Here is a 21,423-nt window from a genome sequence, read left to right on the forward strand (position 1 = left end):
GCGGCAGGTCCAGGGGAGTTTAGTCAATGACTGAGCAAAGGGGGTTAAGCATATTTCTTATGATTGGAAAGGATAAGCAGATGCTGGTTTAAACCGAAGATAGACACCAAGGGCTGGAGTAACTCAGCAGGTCAGGCAGCATCTCTGCAGAAAGGGAATAGATGACGTTTTGGATGGGTCTCGAGCCGAAGTGTCACCTATTCCTTTTCTCCAGAGATGCTGCTTGACCCGCTGAGTTACACTAGCTTTTTGTGTCTAGCGTAAGCATAATTCCTATCTGGGTCCTCTCTGGGTCCTCTCTGGGTCCTCGTCCTCACATCAGCCATGGCAGGCTTATGGGTTTCACTGATCTTCAGTTAAGAGGTGTTCACGGTAATTTTAGTGATTTCATGTGTTTTTTATATAAATGGATTGTATGTAGATTATTTTTGAACTACTTTTCTCAACGCTTCGCAAATGTCCCCAGTCACGGCCCCATGCAGTCCACTGCACATCACGGAAGGATTATTGCACTCAGACCCTCAGGGAGCTGCAAAGCTGCAAACATACTGAGTGCAGACACAGGACTGGCCTGGGAACAGGGTTGTGAGCCAGGATTAGCGCCATCTGCCTCGGTGTTTAATTGCATGAGGACATTTGGGCCCCATTCAGCCGTAGTATCTCCCAGATATTTACAGAGCTGCTGTGATATCACTTTTAACTGTGATGTTTGCTGAAATTAAGTTGGGAGAACGACTTCTATTTGTGCTACTTCATATCAACTAATTGCCATTCTAAGTATCATCTTCACTCTTACATCTTCCCTGCGGGATTGTGACGGCTTTTTAGATTAAGTTCCTGCACAGTCAGGAGTTAAACATGAAGAAATCTCAACATTAAATGACTTTGCTCCTTCCCCTTCAATTAAACATCATAGCAGAGCATACTGACCCCGGAATACTATAATATGGCGAGAAATATTATTATTCTTGTGTTTTATTGTAATGTATGATTTGGAACTCAGTGTGAGGACAATTGGTAATAACACGCTAGTCACATGGGAATTGGGAACAATCTCCCTCTTATCATTTATTTCATTTGTATGAACATGAACATTTCCTCCAGGTGTCTGAATTCCTGCTTCAGTCAAGTAAAAATCTAAAAATGTGACAATAGTTTGTGTTTTATTGGGTGGCAATAATCTGATGAGAACTACTTCACTTGAAAATGCACAGAGCTAAAATGAAACGAGAAATGTTCTTAAGATGGCAATGAGCATTGGCAGTCGTACAGCATCAGTTGTGCGATATGGAATTCATGCATCAATTTACAACTGACTATATTGCCCTCCGATATTGAGGACTGGCTGTTTATTAATTTGAGGGTTAGGCACTGTTGCTGAAAATATATTCCAATGATGTTGATGAGCAGCCCTATTTGTACATTAATCCTCACGTCTTCTATTCAAAGACCAACTGAACCAAATGTTCAAAAGTGCAAGAAGTGCAGGTGCTGGAAATCTGAAATAAAAGCAGAAAATGCCAGTGGGGTAGGCAGCATCTGTGGAGTGAGAAACAGGTTAATGTATCAGATCAATGAACCCTTTATCAGAATGGCCATGAGGGTTCTGATGAAGAGTCATTGACCTTAAAAATTAACTTTATTTCTTCCTCCACACAGGGCGGCACAATTGTTCAGCGATAGAGTTGCTATCTTACAGCGCCAGGGTTCGATCCTAACTACGGATACTGTCTCTACAGAGTTTGTACATTATCTCTGTGACCACGTGGGTTTTCTCTGGGTGCTCCGGTTTCCTCCTACATTCCAAAGAATCCTGGTTTGTCGGTTTAATTGGCCTCTGCAAATTATTGCTAGTGTGTAGGGTAGAACAAGCCTACAGGTGATCGTTGGTTGGTGCAGACTCGGTGGGCCAAAGGGCCGGTTTACGCGCTGTATCTCTAAACTAAACTAAACTAAACTGAATTAAGATGTTGCCTGAATAGCTGATTATCCTCAGTATTTTAAGTTTTTAGACCAAGTATGTTTGTGTTAGTCCAGCACAGTGTCTCCTGATGATAGGAATGGGTGACGTTTCGGGTCGATACCGAGTCTGAAGAAAGGTCTCGACCCGAAACGTCACCCATTCTTTCTCTCCAGAGATGCTGCCTGTCCCGCTGAGTTACTCCAGCATTTTGTGTCTGTCTCCTGATGATGCTCAATATAACAAGGAAGGTCAATCCAATGGCATATTAAATGAGTCTCCATCTCATGAATCAGATATCAAAGTAGAGGGTGAAACGCAAAGTCTCTTCCTTGAAGACATATAAACTTTTACCAGATTAGTGAGATTTGTTAAAAGATTATAATGCTTTTTAGATATCAGAAAGTCCCATGAATGAAAGAGCCATCTTCAAAAAACCATCGGTGAGCAGATGCCAGTGTGAATATAAGAAAATAACTGCAGATGCTGGTACAAATCGAAGGCATTTATTCACAAAATGCTGGAGTAACTCAGCAGGTCAGGCAGCATCTCAGGAGAGAAGGAATGGGTGACGTTTCTGGTCGAGACCCTTCTTCAGACTGATGTCAGGGGGGCAGGACAAAGGAAGGATATAGGTGGACACAGGAAGATAGAGGGAGATCTGGGAAGGAGGAGGGGAAGAGAGGGACAGAGGAATTATCTAAAGTTGGAGGTCGATGTTCATACCACTGGGCTGCAAGCTGCCCAGGCGAAATATGAGGTGCTGTTCCTCCAATTTCCGGTGGGCCTCACTATGGCACTGGAGGAGGCCCATGACAGAAAGGTCAGACTGGGAATGGGAGGGGGAGTTGAAGTGCTCGGCCACCGGGAAATCAGTTTGGCCAACGCGGACCGAGCGCAGGTGTTGAGCGAAGCGATCGCCGAGCCTGCGCTTGGTTTCGCCGATGTAAATAAGTTGACATCTAGAGCAGCGGATGCAATAGATGAGGTTGGAGGAGGTGCAGGTGAACCTCTGTCTCACCTGGAAAGATGTCAGTGTGAATGTCAGATGTCAGTGAGACAACAGAGTAAAACTCAAGCTCATTTTTATGTTATCTTTTTATTTGTGCATGTGCATTTGGCCACAGTGAAATTCAATATCCTGAATCTGGTATTTGCAACGTTGCTTTAATCTCTCCTCCAACTTCAATGTTTGCTTTTTTTTATTGAAATGTGCAAAAAATTAATTTTTCATCAAATAATTAATCAAATATGGAAATTATTCCTATTATTGATTTCACAAAATGCTGGAGTAACTAAGCAGGTCAGGCAGCATCTCAGGAGAGAAGGAATGGGGCACATTTCTATTATTGATTGATTAATTGAAAGATACAGCATGGAAACAGGCCCTTCGGCCCAACGAGTCCATGCTGACAATCGATCATCTATTAATGTCAGTTTTATATTATCCCACTTTTGCATCCACTCCCTACACACTATGGGCAATTTACAGAGGCCAATTAACCTACAAGCCGCACTTCTTTGGGATGATGGAGGAAACTGAACATCCATAGGAAATCTACCCACTGACAGGGAGAATGTGCAAAGTCCACTTAGACAGCACACGAAGTCAGGATCGAACCTGGTCTCTGGCATTGTGAGGCAACACCTCTACCAACTGCACCACTGTGCTGTCCTTATGTGAGGTTTATATTAACTCTTTGTCCTTCTAAACAAATGTCATCACTACTGGAACTACTACAAAAACTCCCACAACTCAGTTCTTTTCTCTCATGAAAAAGATGAAGAAGCAAGCAGACCAATATCATGTTTGCAATAAATATACACTTATCAGATGCAGAGAAAATGCCAGTATATATCCCAAAATATTTTTATTCTAGTGCATTTAATTGTATTAATATAAGAATTATTTCTCTATTTCAATATCCCAATATTTTACTGTAATTCTTAATTCCGCTACTGTAATGAAAGTTGGATTCAGAGAGAAGTAATGGTGTCCCAAATCTTTGAAGAATTTTTTAGCTTCTGTATGACATTCATTTGAGATTGGATGACAAATCCAGAATGGAGAATAAAACAGAAATTATCTAGAGGTGGAATTAATTACATTTTGTTCTAGATTCTTAAGTACTTACAGTATTTAATGACGATGAATTATGCTACTCTGATGCAGCATATTGAAGCCAAGTGCAATCATAAAGGGGAGGTTCAGTGTTCTCATCTGTTACTAAGTAGTTTCTGCACTCTTCAGGTGTAATGTCTGATTTTACAATCAGTTTTGATGAATATTTTCAGATGGTTTCACTGCTTAATGATTCTGACCTGGTAAACTCCAAAGGTTACAGTATTTATTTTTTGTGTCTTATATCCGTTTTATTTGTTAGTCAAACAAGAAAACGGTTTACCCTATCTCTTCTGAATTAAAAGTGAGCCTGAATGGTGAGTGATTTTGAGATTTCAACTTGCCTTGTCCAGTTGAAACTTTTCCAGTTCTGCTTTTGCAGTTCAATGCATGTTCTGAACATGCATTCTTGGAGTTTGCTATTTACCATTTGTTTAATGGCAGCTCCACAGAAAACCATCAACTCGTTGCAGTGCACAAGTTGTACATTGTACATTGTACATGGTATATTGTATATGGTATATTGTACATGGTATATTGAAACCACCAGGTCAGGATTGAGCCAGGGATCAGACACCAGAGATCCGACCTTCTGCTCCACCACTTGAGTCAGTAAAGTCCTCAGTTGGAGCTGCAAATATCTTGAACGCGGGCCAAGATGCATTCTGGAGAAAACTGGATCTTTTTTTCCCCCTTAGTTCACTCAGTCTAATGATTATAATTAATTTTCATCACATCTAGTTGTTTTTTTTAGTAAAATGAATATATATTTTTTTAATTATCATCGGAGACAGATTTTTTTTAAAGTTCAAAGGCAGTTGGCAGGCAGCAGAGGCTACTTGGGAGCAGGCTCTCAGAATCTACCTTCCAACGCCAAGTCAGTTCTTGCAGCCTGCTCTGCCTCATGACACAGCCTGGCACCAGGCTTTAAGGGAGATTGGACCCAGTGTGCTGCAAAAAATAAATGTGGCTGTGGATTGAATGAGGAGAGTGGGTAGATCAGACTGCTTGTTCTTTTTGTGTGGGAAAGAACTGCAGATGCTGATTTAAAACAAAGATAGACACAAAATGCTGGAGTAACCCAGAGGGACAGGCAGCATCTCTGGAGAGAAGGAATGGGTGACATTTCGGGTCGAGATCCTTCTTCAGAAGGTCTTGACCTGAAACGTCGCCCATTCCTTCTCTCCAGAGATGCTGCCTGTCCCGTTGAGTTACTCCAGCATTTTGCGTCTATCTGCTTGTTCTTTTTGTTGACTGTTTGGTGTGGATAATGTCAATCTGAGTTTAGTCATGATTTTTTATCCAATGAGAAATAGTCAAAATGTCTTTCTGTGTTCAATTAAAGCAAAATAATATTAATTAAATTGCTTCAATAATCTTCATTATTAAGCAAACCTTTTACATTTCCATGGTGGAACAGCGGTTGCTGGAGATTATATCTTTTGATGCATCGTGTCTTGGAAAGCAGGTGGTAAATTGTTCAAAAATAAGGTAATTGTTTTAATATAAAAATAAATGATGTTGGCACACAAACTGCACTTTACATATCAGCAATGACTCGTTGTAAATAACTATAAATAAATTGAAGATAAAGCATCTTTAATGTTGTCACACAAACAGAGTTGATCATTTCCAAGCAGCAAATAATGCAACAGTAAAGCATAAACATGTTTCAAGATAAATTGTATATAGAATTATATCAATCTGAAATACTTCTCATTTTCAAATACATTAATTTAGGAAATCTACAATGGGTCAGTTATATATTTCATAGTTTTACCGTGAAATAGATAATGCAAGGGAAACAAAATTAACGTTTTAGACACTGATGTGAAGCAAATGTCATGAGGGGATTGCTATCATAGATCTCCTATGTTGTGGTAGGGAAACATGAATACTCCAATCTCCGTCCCAAGAAACAGAGCAAAGAACAAAACATGATTGTCGTGCTTTCTTGCTTTCAATACCATAGAATCAATTTGTAACAGAGTATTTGTAAGACGCAACATAACGTATTAAGTTTGCTATTTAATACCTCAGAGAAATCCTCCTCCAGGCAATGCCATTAGATATGCTTGTGTGAGCACTAAGCATGCAAATTGTTTTTATGTAGCATGCAGTCCAATAAATTTGTCTTTATATTCTTATGATTCTAGCTTCAAGCAGAAATCTCACGATGACCGAAATTACAACATTTAAACCGTGTAACATACAAAAATATGTGAATTACAGAAAGGTATTGTACCAAATAGATAATCATTTATCTTCATAACATTAAAAACCATGCTATGAGAAATGACCATGTAGTCCATTTGGTTACACTTTCCATTTATACAGTGCAATTTATTATTGGAACATACCCAATCTATTTATTCTATTCAGCCTTGAAATAAATAAATTGTATCATGCAAAGCTTGTAAACAGCCTTGGCAATTAAGGTTACATTCCCCATTCCCACGTCCTTCTGTAATAATTCAACAGTTGAACGAGTGCAATTCCACAATTTTGGCATAAAACCTCACATGGTTTTAGATGTAAGTGTAAAGCTATACTCATGCACCTGATACCAAGCAAAATAGCTGCAACATCTATTATATTACACTAATTACAAAATACATGTGTGGTGTTTAGCCAGTGATATCAAAAACTAACTTTCTTTTAAAGTTTCAGTCCCTTTGAACCTAAACATCCTCCAGATGAGAGTTCAGCAGTAGTAGAACAGACATTCTGGTTTTATATAGTGCAATCTCTTAGTAATCAGTTGCAAAGGAGGCAAAACTGATCATTTTACATTGAACAATTTCATCTACATGTTGTACAAAGTGAAACCATAATTGAATATAAAATATACCAGCTAATGTGAATGGGTTATTTTGAAATTAAAGCGAAATGATAATGGAATATAAAATATCTCAACTAACGTGAATGGGTTATGTTGAAAATGACATTGAAGCTTTATCTCCATTCAACATTATTCACTTTGAGGAGTGTCAAAATCAAAGATGCCTCGATAGTTATTGATAAGTTCAGTCCAGTCACTATAAATCAATGTTACAGTTCTAAAACTTAGAGTAAATGTGGTTTGAAAAAAAAGATCAGAAAGGTAGATGTTGGTCTTCGGACATTTGATGTTTGAAATTAGGTAAACATGCTAACATGCTTGCTGACATAAACCTAATTCAAGATAGAGGGTCTAGCAATTAGTTTTTAATTGTCTGTTTCTATATTTCAACCCACTTCACTTAGAATAACGAAAGGCCTGGAGAGAGTGAGTGTGGAGAGTATGTTTCCACTAGTGGGAGTGCCTAGGACCAGAGGCCAGAGCCTCAGAATAAAAGGAAATACCTTTGGAAAGGAGGTGAGGAGGAGTTTTGTTAGTCAGATGGTGGTGAATCTGCGGAATTCATTGCCACAGATGGCTGCGGAGGCCAATAGGATGGATATTTTTAAGTTGGAGTGACAGATTCTTGATTAGTAAGGGTGTCAGGGGTTATGGGGCGAAGGCAAGAGAATGGAGTTGTGAGGGAAAGATAGATCAGCCATGATTGAATGGCAGAGTAGACTTGATGGGCCAAATGGTTAATTCTGCTCCTAGAATTTATTAACTTAGTCATCCAGCAAACGCTGAACATTTTCAGTTATAGAATATCTTAAACATTAACATAATTAAAATATCAAACCCTGTTTCAGATCAAAAACACTTGGATATGTAGGGGAAGTGACTTGACTTGCAGAGCTATGGAACAGGAGTTGTTATTTGGGATTAGGGCTGTGTGATTCTTCTTTGACACCTCAGTTTCAATGGGAAGAAAGGCCTCCTCTTGCTGCATAAAATTTCAATGATCATTCAATCCATTTACTTGGTATATAAACCTTCATATTTCAATGCGCCAGTAGCTAAAATTATAATCAGAAAAAAATTAACACCAAAATGAATTGAATTCATTTTCTGCCTTTCTCTCTTTTCACAAAATACAGCCTCACTTTTAATATTTTATATCTCTTCAACAAATGAAAGTTGCTTGAGAAAATAGCTTGGCTTTGGCATAGACATACTATACAGCACAGTATGACAAAACGGTATACGTAAGTATTAGAACAAGGCACTGTTATATCAACTGTTTGTTTCTTTAAGGACCACTGTGAAAATGCATTCTTCTAGAGCTACATCAATGGTGATTACTGTCATTTAATAAAATAATTGTTCTGTTAAACATACCTCACTGAAACATTTGTTTTAAAATGACTAAACTACAAGAGATTCCTTATTCAAATTATAATTATTTTTCCTCTTGGAATATGAAATCTTCTGAAAAGAGTTTCTATTACATTGCTTTTTTAAATACCAGCTCTCAAGCAATACTATTTTCATCACATGCAACTAGCGTTATTAATAGATAATGCATGCACGAACAAGCACTAAGAATGCAACGTATACTCATACTCCAAGTATACTTGACTAAAGTCGGATGTTTCTTTCAATGCCTCTCTGTTAAAAACACAAACATATTATCCAGATAATAGTAGATAGGAATATGATTACAAGAAAGACAATGGTTGAATTGATCACATAAACTATCTGCTCACAGTTTCCCAGTTTCTACCTTGAAATCATTACTATCAACATTTTATTTTCATTATGAAATCTATCAACTTCATGGTGGCATTTATTTTTTGTTTAAACATTGGGCATAGATTTTGTTTAGTTTAATTTAGAGATACAGAGCGGAAACAGGCCCTTCGGCCCATCGAGTCCACGCCGACCATCGACCCACACATTTCATACCAACCCAATTAACCTACAAACCTGTATGTCTTTGGAGTGTGGGAGGAAACCAAAGATCTTGGAGCAAACCTACATGGTCACGTAGAGAATGTACAAACTACATACAGACAGCACCCGTAGTCGGGATCAAACCCGGGTCTCTGGCGCTATAAACACTGTATGGCAGCAACTCTACCACTGTGCCACCATGCCACCCAATATCAATGGATAATTCATAATTGTATCATTAAAGTATTAACTATGATACAATCAAACCAAATTCAAAATGCATTTGTTTGATTAGAAATCACCCATAACAGTGTGATCTGCTCAAACTGAAACCAAAACAAGCAGATAAAATTTACCTCGTAGCTTAATGAAGGTATTAACTTAATTTGAACAATGCAGCGCTGAAAATCATTTATCAGAAGAATAATTGGGAATTATATCATTACCACGGTCAAATTGTGTGATCAATCTTTTCAGATATAAAATCAAGGTAGAAAAGTCCAAGGAAAATAAATAAACGGAAAAGTAAAGGAGAGCATTTTATTTATCTAGCAACTGCCACAACCTCAGGTGTTCCAGCAAAGATTTTATGAAATGTTGTCATTGGCATAATGTTGTGTGACAGCCAATTATTTACTCAGAACCTGCAGCCCAGTTGAAGTACTTGTGCTCCACATGTGCACAACAAAGTCCCAAAAGCAACAATGTGATAATGCCAGAGAGTCTGTTTTACCAGTGTTAACTGAATAGATATATAGGCTGGGGGTCTTTGGAAAATGCCTTTGTTGTTCATTGAGGCAATAGCTGGGAGTAATGAACACAAAGTGCTGGAATAACTCAACTGGTCAGGCAGCATCTCTGGAGAACGTGGATAGGTGACATTTTTGGGTCGGGACCCTTCTTCTGCCTGGGGTATTTTACCAAAAAGGCAAACTGGGCTTTGGTTTTGTATCTCAAATAAATGATGGTATCTTTAATCTTCAACCAATACTGTTTCCCAATTTTTCTTATCTTATGCCTCACAACTGACAATGAACAATATCAAAAGCAGGATTAAGGTTGTATGTAATCAGATATGATAATCCGTTCTAAATTGTATCCTAAGATAGACACAAAAAGCTGGAGTAACTCAGCGGGACAGGCAGCATCTCTGGAGAGAAGGAAAGGGTGACGTTTCGAGTCGAGACCCTTCTTCAGTAAAGAAGGGTTTCGACCCGAAACGTCACCCATTCCTTCTCTCCAGAGATGCTGCCTGCCCCGTTGAGTTACTCCAGCTTTTTGTGTCTATCTTCGGTTTAAACCAGCGTCTGCAGTTCCTTCCTTCATTAATTATATCCTATGTAGCATTCTGATACTATCAAATATTACTATTTATTATTCTGAATATGTAAGTGCTTTTAAAAAGTGGTCATTGTCATACATCTTGAAAATTAAGCTGGCAATTCTTTCACAAAATTAACAAAATTAAAAAAACAAATAGGCCATTTGGCCTGTTGTGTTCTTTAAAAAGATCCCACTTCTGACACCATGTTGTGTTCTTTAAAAAGATACAGTGAGTCCGACTGCGTTTTTACGCGAGTGTTTATTCTACCGCACATCTGCTCCGCCGCACTCCTCCCTGTCGCCCTCCGATGACCCCCTACCAATAGACCTCTGTAGTCTTAAAGGCACATTGCAATAACACCACATGGCCCAACTAGCTTTTGCCAGTGAGAATGCTCCTCATCAGCAACCCATGCTCAGCTCTATTCCAGAAACAGCAATTTGACAATACCCATCAGTCCTATGTAATGTCCAGCCACCCCAATCATTGTTCTGCACTTTGAACTGTATTGCCTCGCAACTGTAATGCTTAGCAGACCCCTTTGTAAATCACAAAAAGGACACAAAGTGCTGGAGTAACTCAGTGGGTTAGGCAGCATCTCTGGAGTCTGAAGAAGGACCTCGACTCGAAACGTCACCAGAAACTTCTCTCCAGAGATGCTGCCTGTCTCACTGAGTTATTCCAGCAATTTGTGTCTATGTCTGGAGAACATGGATAGGACAACGTTTTGGGTCGAGACCCTCTGAAGAAGGGTCCTAACCCGAACCATCACATCTCCATGTTTTCCAGAGATGCTGCTTGACCTGCTGAGTTACTCCAGGACTTTGTGTCCTTTTGTGTATTAACCAGCATCTGCAGTTCCTTGTTCCTTCATAAGTTACCCTGCTAAACATTGGTTTGAAAGTTCAGTCAGAGTTCCGCACACTAAATATCTGACCGATCAAAGTGCAAGCTTAACACAATGATAAACTCTTGACGACATCATTGCATAAGCACAAAAACATGGAAGAAGTTTTGAAGGTTGCAGTCTTATGAGAAATAAATAATATATTTGTGATCCATGATATGTCTAGGAAATAAATAGTGCTTCCTGTTGTTTTTTCCTACTAAGCATGACAAACCAAGTACAGTGATGAATATAAACACATTCAATGGTCACCCAATTTGCTCTGCTCATTTCCATGGGCATCAATAATAATGTCCCTATTTACAACCTGAAGTAAGAAATTGTAAACGCATACTCTGTGAGACAGTTCTCACTTCACAGACAAAGCATGTCATTCAACTTTGTACAGATGTTATGGCCACACTAAATGTCACTTTGCTTGAAAGGCTATACAAAATAATGCTAACATAACGTTAATAATGTGAACATTAATAAAGGAACTGCAGACGTTGGTTTACATTCGCCACATTCCTCCTTTCCGCCCCTCCCCTTTCTTTGCTGTCCAGCCTGTAAGTTTCTCCTTTTGCTTTCCCATCTGCCTTAAGACTTACCAAGACGCATTTCACTTAACAAACCTTTTTTTTTTCTGTCCTTTCCATCTGTCTGCTTTCACTTCTCGCCATTCTTTCTGCCTTTACATTCTAAGTATAACAATGTCTTATCAATTGATTGAAGGATAAAGCATGGAAACACGCTGACCATCGATCACCATTCACACAAGTTCTATGTTATCCCATTTTCGCATCCACTACCTACACCCAGAGGGTAATTCACAGAGGCCAAATAACCTACAAACCCACATGCCTTCAAGATTTGGGAGGAAACCAAAGCACCTGGAGGAAATCCACCTGGTCACAGTGAGAACGTGCAAACTCCACACAGACAGAACCCGAGGGCAGGATCTCTGACGCTCTACCATTGTGCCATTGGTCTTAAAACTTAAATCTTGCAGTTTATCAGGTATCCAATAGTCAAATAGTGTCCATCTCTAACTTAGGATCCTATAACTATCCAAACTCTAAGTTACATCGCAGATACAGGTTACATTCTTGGGTTGGTTCCAAAAAGCAAATAGTATAGATCAGAGTATTTGACAACCTGAATATTTGACACTGCCAATCAGCTTTACTGGGACTACACTGGACTCTATCCAGTCTGAATCATCCTTACAGAAAATGCAGTTTGACAAAAAATGATGTTTACAGCTGGGTCCTGGATTGCTCTTAAGTCACCACAAGTGAACACAGACTGGAAATCTGTTAATACAATACAGAAACTTTATTTATATTTAATGATCCTAATGCTTTCCCAGCTAAGTGCATCAAATGTGCTCCAGTAACGATGGTGGCTATCCAAGCATGGAACTCATGCTTCAGTCACTAAACCAGCAGCTGTAGCTTTGCCCTCACCATTGCAGTCTATTGCTACCATGCATGCACATTATTATTATTTACCATCAAATAATAAATGAGACAGCAACGAGTTTATAAAACTATATCGCAACTTACAACCCAGTAACATCCCAGGGATCCCAGGAATGATTGGGTTAACTTATAATGAGCATTTGGCGGCACTGGACCTGTACTTGCTGGAGTTTAGAAGGATGAGAGGGGACCTCATTGAAACTTACCAAATAGTGAAACGTCTGGGTAGAGTGGATGGGGAGAGGATGTTTCCACTAGTGGGAGAGTCCAAGACCGGATGCCATAGCATCAGAATAAAAGAACGTACCTTTAGAAAAGAGATGAGGTGGAATTTATTTCGTCAGAGGGTGATGAATCTCTGGAATTCATTGCCACAGAAGGCTGTGGAGGCCAACAGTGTATATCTTTGTGAATATTGACAGAATCTTGATTAGTACAGGTGTGAGGGGTTATGGGGAGAGGGCAGGAGAATGGGGTTGAGAGGGTAAGATAGATCAGCTTTGATTGAATGGCAGAATAGACTTGATGGGCCGAATAGCCTAATTCTTCTCCTATAACTTATGAACTTATAATGAACATAACAACTTTACTTACACCCTAAAAGAAAACCAGGTTTGCAGGCAATGGATGTGAGAAAATCACAACTCCATTTACTCAACCTTTTCTGTCTCGCACACCCTTCATGTGCAGTTCTAATGAAAGTTGAATCATCTCTAACATCACTCTCATTCTTGCTCCATGGGCGCTGCCTGACATGCCAAGTATTTTCTATTTTTATTTCAAGTGCAAATTGTAGCTGGTTTATTTCAAAGAATTTATCTCTGATTGTTATCTCAGTTTAATTTTGTCAGTTTAGCATCATTACGTAGAGACATTTTTTTAAATCTAAGGCATGCTCGCACCATTGCCAATGTAGGTCAGAATTTAGTGCAAGTGAAGACATTAGCAGCAGAATTTTGGGTGACTAAGATTACAGAGGAGCAAGCAAGGCAGGCAGTCAAGGTGCATTGGATCAGTCAAGTAAAGAGGTTAAAAAGGCAACTGGATGAGTGCTTCAGAAGCAGATCTATTAAGGCAGAGTCGGGCAATAAAAAGAGGTGACAATAGATGATTCTTATAATGACACAGATACATAGTCTAAATCTCATCATTAAGTTGAATCCAAAATGCAATCTATCTGATTCCATTTCAGAAATAGCAGGCAAAAAGGATGGAGTTAGTGGCTAGAGAAAAGAGTTTGTGTTTAGGTTTAGGTTTAGGTTTAGGTTTATCATTATCACTTGTACTGAGATACCATGTAAAGCTTTTGTTTGCATGCTATCAAATCAGATAATACTACACATGAATGCAATCAAGGAAAACACTAGCGCAACAGGGAAAGCAAAGAGAAAAAAAATACCAGATTGATGGAAACTGAAGACAAAGGCTTTGAGCTTCCCAATATTTAGCTGGAGGACAATTCACATACAGAATTGAACATCAAACAAGCAGTCTGACTATTTAGCCACAGTGCAGGAGTCAGAAGTGGTGGTGAGATAGTAGCTATTGTAAGTCTACATTTGGAAATTGGTACCATGTTTTCAAATGGATCAGTGTGTAGATGAAATAATATAGGAGGGGATCAACTGCAGATCCTTCGGGGGTTCCTGAGGTAACAACATGGACAGAAGCCATCATAGATGATTCCCTAATTAACTACATAGAATCGAATGGAACCAGTCACCATATCAACGTTATCAGAATAAGCTTCTAAACTAATTCATCTAATTTTTTTCCATGTGGGAAATGTGGGTATGTGGCAAAAAAGTAGGATAAGACATTTAGCCTTGGATCAGTAATGCTAAATAACATAATGTCATTGAGTGTGTGTTATAAACCACTTTTAAAATTTGATTCCACTGGATTGATTAAATTAAATCCCAGGAGTCAAGGGAAACATGGATTCACCATATCACACGTTAAAACAATTCCAGCTGCAATCTAACTGAATGGCAGCACAGACTTGAGGGAGATGAGTGGACAATTTCTGATCAGAATTTGCATTCGGAACAGGCATTAGCAAAAGAAGCAGCAAATTCATCTAGGTCAGATTATTTCAAGAATGTACTATTCCAATGTGCTATTACTTCCAAGAAATAATAGTACAAATTATGTCAAGTGCAAAACATCCAATCTAATCACATGTGAGATTAAATTTCATACAGTCATAATGGTGATAAGTGATAGGAGCTGAATTAAGCCATTTGGCCCATGAAGTCTACTCCGCCATTCAATCATGGCTGATCTATCTCTCACTCCTAATCCCATTCTCCTGCCTTCTCCCCATAACCCCTGACACCCATTTCAGTGTACAAAGCAGCAACAATGGTCTTAAAGGCAATGGTGTTAAATGATGGCCTTAACCTACAAGACCCATTGTATTATTGCACATTCAAGGTCAATTCTGTGACCTTTAGATCAGGAATTTGCTATCATCAGGATAGAATCCTGCAAATCCCAGTCTCACTTTCAAAATCAGTATCAGATCAGCCATTCTAAATCACACTGCTGACACTCATGAAAAAACATTTCTTTATAGGTATTTGTACTGAGCTCCATTCAGACACTTCAGGGCAACACAGTGGTGCAGCAGTAGAGTTGCTGCCTTACAGCGCCAGAGACCCGGGTTCGATCCTGACTATGTGCTGTCTGTATGGAGTTTGACCGCATGGGTTTCCACCAGGTGTTCTGGTTTCCTCCCACGTTCCAAAGACGTGCAGATTTGTAGGTTAATTGGCTCCTGTAAATTGTTCCTAGTGCGTAGGATTGAACTAGTGTATGAGTAATCACTGGTCAGCGCGGACACGGAGGGCTGAATGGCATGTTTCCATGCTGACCCTCTAAACTAAACTTCCTGATATCAACTAAGTTTTAATGTTTGGTGGGAAAGGACAAAAATATTTACATTTTTTAATAAAATGAAGTTCTCCATGATCTGTGGTTCACCCTGGACTCCACCTTGCATTTCAGTAAGACTGCAGCCTCTGTAAATGCCAAGAAGATTGGGACAAGTCCCAGGAGACTGTTCGCATATTAAGGAGACAGAGGGTAAAACCGACTCCTTAGTATACAGCTAATTTTATATTAATACACTTCTGAAACAGCATATGTGACAATATAAATAAGACACTAGTGGAAACTCTTCCATTGATATTTGATTTGTATTAAATGTTACAGTGCATTTGCCAATATTGTAACTGTATACAGTACTAAGATCAGAGATTATCTGGAGTTCACTAAGATAGCAGTTGTTTCATGTTTCTCAAGTGAACATAACAATTGAAAAAGTTTGTTAACTAAAATAATTCCACTTCATTTACGTTTGTTCAAATGAAAATGGAAAACCAAAGATTCGATCATTTTCATTGTTCATTACCAGTTTCAGTTTAGTTTATTGTCACCTGTACCGAGGCACAATGAAAAGTGTTTCCAATATAACACAAGGAACAGGAACAGATGGAGACCACACCACCCTTCATGCCTGCACTGCCATTCAGTTAGATCATGATTGATCTGATCTTTGCTGTCAATTTTCTTGCCTGATCCCAAGCCTTTGATCAACCAGGTAACATCTGCAACTCCCCGGAGATACACAATTGCGAAGATCCATAACCCTGTGAGACAAGAGATTCCTCTTCATCTCAACCATGATCCTGAGATTAAGGTATTGCGTTTTACAGTCCCCAACCAAAGCACCTGCTGTGAAGCCCCGAATCTCACATGGTTCAATTTGATCGCTCATTCTTCTCAACTCCCAGAGGTTTATAGCCTCTCTGCTCCACATTTCCACATAAGAAAATTCCCTCATCTCAAGAATCATTCTGGTGAACCTTACCTGCACCACCAGCAAGGATACCTCTGCTTAAATAAGGAGAGCAAAACTGTGCTCATTATCGTTGATGCACTCCCACCAAAACCCCATTCAGTTTGCTTGTATTCCATCTCCATTGCTTTGCCAGTATTGGCAGTGAGACACACTGCATATAAAATCTTGCCACCAACCATCACTTTAATAATATTAGGAATCATATTTAATTCCTGCTGCTATTGTAATAATATTTCTGTATCTTTGGAAGCAGAACAATAGTGCAACACATTGTTTTGGCACTGACCAATTACACTTATTACTCATAATAATGAGCTGCCTAGCTTTGGGTCTGGACGCTGCTACTTTGAAATAACACATTATGCGCTATAATTTATATATCCTTTGGTTGGCAATTTTTTTATTACCTACCTGTACAATAAGGAAGTTTCAAGAAATACAATTTGCGATTTTAGTATCAGCCATGCATTTATGTCAGTGTTAAAAGTCTTACGTGATGCAAATTTATATTTATCTCACTGTAAACTTTAGATACTTTGATTCACAATGGAAAAGGTAACAAATATCAGTGCATAAACGGGCCTGAATTTCGGTGGCAAAGCACAACATCTACCGAGCACTATGAAGGTGCACTTACTGGCCAAAGATAAATTCCTTACCTCTCAGAGCTATTGTCAGACCAAGCTGTTATGCTGTTATGATTAATATTAATGACTTCCTTATGCTCTTCTATACGGATGTATAAAATATTAATGTTTAAACTCTGAACCTGAATGACGTCTTTGAGGTAGTTGGGTGAAAAATGTTACTGAATTTGGAATATTGTGTTTGAAGATGTCAAACATAATGCAGGCAGCAAAAAGTCACGTTTCGCTCCATCTACCTGTCTTGCTTCCATAGACAACAATGACTGAGTAGATGAGCGATGTAAGTGCATTATACTACCATGAAAATGTTTCTGTTAGAAGGAATACTCAATTTAAATAATAGCTTACACAAACTATGCTAACGTTTGAATAAAAGTGTTATTGTTCGCAGCTACTTAATTTAATTCTGTCAGATATGTTTTGAGTTAAAACCAAAAGCTTTACGCGACCTGTATGAATGTTAGTAAATATTATCATGAACCTAAAGTGCAGCATCATTATTTTAACATTAAATTGATTCTAAATAAAACGGATAATTCACTGAGTGAGAAGTTAACCATCCTATGTGAATATGTTTAAGACCTGGGAAATGTTTTTATGCAAATTATTTTGCCTTAGTTTCAACAAGAGAAAAATGCAGGCTTTGTAAAATCTTTGAGCATTTTTGTTTAAATGCTATCCTGTTCCATTGATGTCAGCAATGGAAAGGTGTTACAGTTTGCCAGGGAAAGGCAATTAGTAACTAATTCTAGTCTAGACTCATGAAAATTCAAGGAAAATGTTTATATAGACCAGAAAAAATCTCCTTTAAAACTCCTATTTTAAAAGTTACTGCACACATTAAACTAAGAAAACATGGTAAACAGAAAACTGTATTTATAGCTACAAAATAGATAGGAACACTTTGTTCACTGATTTATGTTTAAAGTGCATTTACATGGGTGACGCAAAAATCAGTTTTAAGATTTTGTCTTAAGAGCATGCAAAAACCCACATGCAGTGCAGACCAATTGTATCGAGCATAAAACCATTCACAACGTAGATAATGACATACTCATTCAAACTTTACAGTGATGACATGTCTCCTCAGTACCAATGCTATTAGTACAGAATATCTGAATAAGTTGTGAACTACGAAATAGCACAGAAAATTTTATGATTATATCAACTATTGAATAGGATTAACCAAAACAATGAAAGTCTATACCTATGTTGACTAATGCTTCTTTCAGAAAAATCAAATGCGGAAAAAGTTTACATTAGGATTAGTATATTAGATTTCCTATCCATGCTGCACTTGTGAATAACTGTGTTAAGCTTCAAGCTTGCCCTGAAATCATGCTACTCTGTGACCCAGTGCTATGTGCTTGCTTTGGCTCTCACAGATGAAAAAAAATATTTGGCCAAAACATCCTGAGAAATGTCAATAATCTTGCATTAACCAGTTGACATTTCCAACTTCCCCTCAGCCCAGCTTTTTTAGTCAGAGGGTGGTAAATCTGTGGAATTCTTTGCCACAGAAGGCTGTAGAGGCCGTCAATTGATAGTTTTAAGGCAGAGATAGATAGATTCTTGATTAGTGCAGGTGTCAGGGGTTAAGGGGAGAAGGCAGGAGAATGGGGTTAGGAGGGAGAGATAGATCAGCCATGATTAAATGGCATTGATGAGCCAAATGGCCTAATTCTACTCCTACCACTTCTGACCTTATGACCTTATTATCTTATGACCCAAGTGCCCCAGAAGGTTTGGGACACCTTTATTAAAATTAAAAGTCCTGAACTTGCTGGTTGTCTGGAATTGGGTTTTGCCATCTGCACTGGCATGGGACTCCAAAATTTTAGACCACAAAACTGTTGCATTTCTTCAGCTTACAACTCTGGGAATGCCAGAGTTAAGGGCGTATCTTAGATTGTTATTGATTAATAGAATGAGATTCTTTCAAATCATAAAATCTCATCAAATCTCACATCATTTTAGAAGTTGCAGAGAATATATGTATAGTTTTTGTCATCAAAGTCATGACATAATTTGGGACTCAGTAGCATTCTGGACAGCATGCTATATCCTTGAAGGTCAAAATTATGTTTCAGTTGAGAACGGTACACAGTTTTCGAGGTACATTACTCACCCTGATAGTTTCTTGAAATTATATTGGTAGATACAGTAATTCTGAGGATATTCCAATTAGACCAATGTGCCTTATAAATCTTACTGGATACTTTTCATTGTATATGATACCTAGGCCAATCCCATTGCGCTGCACATTTCCCATACATTATTACAAGCAGTTGAACTCTTAGCATCTTGCATAGTTTCTTTTTTAATTCACCATTCAAGCAATGTTATGATTGTTTGAACATTTTACCGTCGTCTTTTTGAACAAAAGAAAATAAACTCACAATTTATTTTCTGTACAGTCTACATAATCTTCTAGAATCCTACAAAAGTCAGCCTTTAACTTGCTCCTGAAAAAATTATTATTTCTAAATCTCTCGTTATAACCAGTATTTCAATCTAGATAACATCCTAGTGAATCCATAGTACAATATAGTATTGCTTTTCTGCAAAAAGTACATCATAACCCTACCAGTTCAAAGTTACAATAGACAATAGACAATAGGTGCAGGAGTAGGCCATTTGTCCCTTCGAGCCAGCACCGCCATTCAATGTGATCATGGCTGATCATTCTCAATCAGTACCCCATTCCTGCCTTCTCCCCATACCCCCTGACTCCGCTATCCTTAAGAGCTCTATCTAGCTCTCTCTTGAATGCATTCAGAGAATTGGCCTCCACTGCCTTCTGAGGCAGAGAATTCCACAGATTCACAACTCTCTGACTGAAAAAGTTTTTCCTCATCTCCGTTCTAAATGGCCTGCCCCTTATTCTTAAACTGTGGCCCCTTGTTCTGGACTCCCCCAACATTAGGAACAAGTTTCCTGCCTCTAACGTGTCCAACCCCTTAATAATCTTATACGTTTCGATAAGATCCCCTCTCATCCTTCTAAATTCCAGTGTATACAAGCCTAGTCGCTCCAGTCTTTCAACATATGACAGTCCCGCCATTCCGGGAATTAATCTAGTAAACCTACGCTGCACACCCTCAATAGCAAGAATATCCTTCCTCAAATTTGGAGACCAAAACTGCACACAGTAATCCAGGTGCGGTCTCACTAGGGCCCTGTACAACTGCAGAAGGACCTTAGAGGGAGTACAGAGAAGGTTCACCAGATTGATCCCTGGGATGGCAGGACTTTCATATGAAGAAAGACTAGATAGACTAGGCTTATACTCGCTGGAATTTAGAAGATTGAGGGGGGATCTTATAGAAACATATAAAACTCTTAAGGGGTTGGAGAGGCTAGATGCGGGAAGATTGTTCCCGATGTTGGGGAAGTCCAGAACCAGGGGTCACAGCTTAAGGATAAGGGGGAAGTCTTTTAGGACCGAGATGAGAAAACATTTCTTCACACAGTGAGTGGTGAGTCTGTGGAATTCTCTGCCACAGAAGGTAGTTGAGGCCAGTTCATTGGCTATATTTAAGAGGGAGTTAGATGTGGCCCTTGTGGCTAAAGGGATCAGGGGGTATGGAGAGAAGGTAGGTACAGGTTACTGAGCTGGATGATCAGCCATGATCATATTGAATGGCGGTGCAGGCTCGAAGGGCCGAATGGCCTACTCCTGCACCTATCTTCTATGTTTCTATGTTTCTATGACCTCTTTGCTCCTATAAAAGTTCTTTTTTTTAAAATGTATTCTCAAGATATACATAAGACTGGAAAGATCAAATGTATTGCCAAACACACATGACCTGTAAATGTGCCAGTCAGCTTTCTTAGGGCAGTTGCTTGTGACCCTGAATAGTTTATTTTATCAATTCATGAATGTGGCCAAGAAACAGGTGTAGACTAATAAGGTAGACACAAAATGCTGGAGTAACTCAGCAGGATAGGTGGCATCTCTGGAGAGAAGGAATGGGTGACGTTTCGGGTCGAGACCCTTCTTCAGACTGATAAGAGTGACTGATTCCCTCTGAAGGTCACCTTTTCTGATGCACGTTCACAAATTGCTGGATCTACTGAATTCAATCTCTTATAACTTGCACTGTTGGGAATTATACTAGGAATATGAATAGGTAGGAATTCTCCTCGACTGTTTAATCTAATTACACAACATGTTAGTGGTTTCACATATCATTCTCCTTCCAAAATATGTTCATTGAAGACAATGGGATACGTTTCAGAAGATAAATACGATCTCCTGCTGCCCATGTCTATCCCTGACACTACACTGCTAATACAGAATCATTCTCTGTACGTCCATGCACAATTTGGCTGATTGCAATATCCCTTTATGCTTGCAA

The sequence above is a fragment of the Rhinoraja longicauda genome, chromosome 4 (assembly GCF_053455715.1).
Source record: "Rhinoraja longicauda isolate Sanriku21f chromosome 4, sRhiLon1.1, whole genome shotgun sequence".
Lineage (NCBI taxonomy): Eukaryota > Metazoa > Chordata > Chondrichthyes > Rajiformes > Arhynchobatidae > Rhinoraja > Rhinoraja longicauda.